The 2,261-nt window shown below is 51.0% G+C and overlaps 1 protein-coding gene across 1 annotated transcript in view; it reads right to left on the minus strand.

Moving 5' to 3' along the window:
- FCGBP (Fc fragment of IgG binding protein) overlaps positions 1 to 2,261 on the minus strand; it is an 82,815-nt gene that overhangs the window by 55,209 nt on the left and 25,345 nt on the right. The gene's annotated exons all lie outside the window — the stretch shown is intronic.

Genomic DNA, 2,261 nt, shown 5'->3' on the forward strand with positions numbered 1-2,261 from the left:
CCTCTGCCCGGTCACTGCACTGTCTGGGAAGTAAGCAGCACCTCTGCCCGGTCACTGCACTGTCTGGGAAGTGAGGAACGCCTCTGCCTGGCCACCCCACCGTCTGGGAAGTGAGGAGCGCCTCTGCCTGGTCACCCCACTGTCTGGGAAGTGAGGAGAGCCTCTGCCTGGTCACCCCACCGTCTGGGAAGTGAGGAGAGCCTCTGCCTGGACACCGCCACTCCCCGCCACTGTCTGGGAAGTGGAGAGTGCCTCTGTCCGGCCGCCCCACCGTCTGGGAAGTGAGGAGTGCCTTTTCCTGGTTGCCCCACCATCTGGGAAGTGAGGTGCCCCTCTGCCCAGCTGCCCCACCATATGGGAAGTGAGGAGTGCCTCTGCCTGGCCACTGCGCCATCTGGGAAGTGAGGAGCGCCTCTGCCCGGCTGCTGTGTGACCCTCCAAGTGTGAAGTGACAATCTTGTGTGTGATCTTTCTGCCCTCCCCAAGTTTGCATTTTCGACATTAAAGTCTGTTTTTTAATTAAAAGTTTTAAATTGGAGAATATATTTTTAAAGTATTTGCTCGAATGTCACTGACTCAAGCCTTCCCTGACCACCCTATTTTATTATTTTATTTTATTTATTTATTTATTTATAGAGATGAGGTGTTGCTATGTTGCCCAGGCTGGTCTCAACTCCTGGCCTCAAACAATCCTCCTGCCTCAGCCTCCCAAAGTACTGGAATTACAGGCATGACCCACGGGACCCAGCCTACAACCCATTTTAAATGGCAGTCTTGGGCCAGGCATAGTGACTCACGCCTGTAATCCCAGCACTTTGGAAGGCTGAGGTGGGTGGATCACTTGATGTCAGGAGTTCAAGACCAGCCTGGTCAACATGGCAAAACCCCGTCTCTACTAAAAATACAAAAATTATCTGGGTGTGGTGGGGCACGCCTGTAATCCCAGCTACCCAGGTGGCTGAGGCAGGAGAATTGCTTTAACCCAGGAGGTGGAGGCTGCAATGAGCCAAGATCATGTCAAACAGAGTGAGACTCTGTCTAAAAAAAAAAAAAAAAAAAATGGCAGCCTCTCCTTACTCCATAACCTCCTTCCCTGCTTTCCTTTTTTTTCTATAGCATCTGGCCTTCTAAATCTAATTCACAAACTGACCATGTTTATCATCTGTCTCACTCCATCAGAATGGCAGCTCCACAAAGACAGGGGTTTGGGTCTGCTTTGATCACTGCTTTATCCCCAGTGCATAGAACAGGGCCTGGTGGAATCACAGGCACTTACTAAGCGAATTAAGTCACTGCTGCATTTAATAAACATTCATTGGGAACTCACTCTGTGCCTGGCCTTGGGCTGGGAGATACTGGGAATACGAAGGTAACAGAGATAGCCCCAGGCCCTACCCTCGTGGGGCTCCCAGTCCACTGGGAGAAAGAGACCCATCACCAGACAGTGGGAGCTCAGAGGGATCAGGGCAGAGGTGGGAGAAGCACAGGCAGAAAAGTCAAGGCCAGGATCAGAAAGGCCCAGGCGGACAAATCAGGGATGGGATAGGGGAGGTACAGGCTGAGGGTTCAGAGCTGGGATAGTGGGGAGATAGGAGGCTGTGAAAACCTAGATAAATGGTCAGATTTAACCTTGCTGGTCAGGGAAGGCTTCCCAGAGGAAAGAATAATTGTGCTGAGCCTTAAAGGACCAGTAAGAGAGAAAGAGCCAGGAAAACCGGGAGGGAGTATGATATTCCCATTCAAATGTCCTGAGCGGACAGAGATCCTGGCCAGTCCATCTGGCTTGGTGTTATGGACTCAATATCTGTGTCTCCTGCAAAGCCCACATGTTGAAATCTAAAACCCAACATGATGGTATTAAGAGTGGGGGGAGGCCTTTGGGAGGTGAGTAGGTCATGAGGGTGGCACCCCCACGAATGGGATTAGTGCCCTTATGACAGAGGCCTCAGAGAGCTCTCAGGTCCTCTTTCCACTGTGTGAGGATACAGGGAGAAGTAGGCCATTTGCAACCTGGAGGAGCACCCTCACCCTCACCTGGCAGTGCTGGTGACCTCATCTTGGACTTCTAGCCTCCAGAACTGTGAGAGACAAGGTTGTGTTGTTTGTAAGCCTCCCAGGTTTTGGTGTTATAGAAGCCTAAAGTCTGACTAAGAACCAAGAGATAAGAACTATGTCTCTCTGTGCCCTGGGGCATCTTTTTTTTTTTTTTTTTAGATGGAATCTTGCTCTGTCACCAAGGCTGGGCTGCAGTGGCACGATCT

Source organism: Colobus angolensis, unplaced genomic scaffold, assembly GCF_000951035.1.
Source record: "Colobus angolensis palliatus isolate OR3802 unplaced genomic scaffold, Cang.pa_1.0 Scaffold34, whole genome shotgun sequence".
NCBI classification, from domain to species: Eukaryota; Metazoa; Chordata; class Mammalia; order Primates; family Cercopithecidae; genus Colobus; species Colobus angolensis.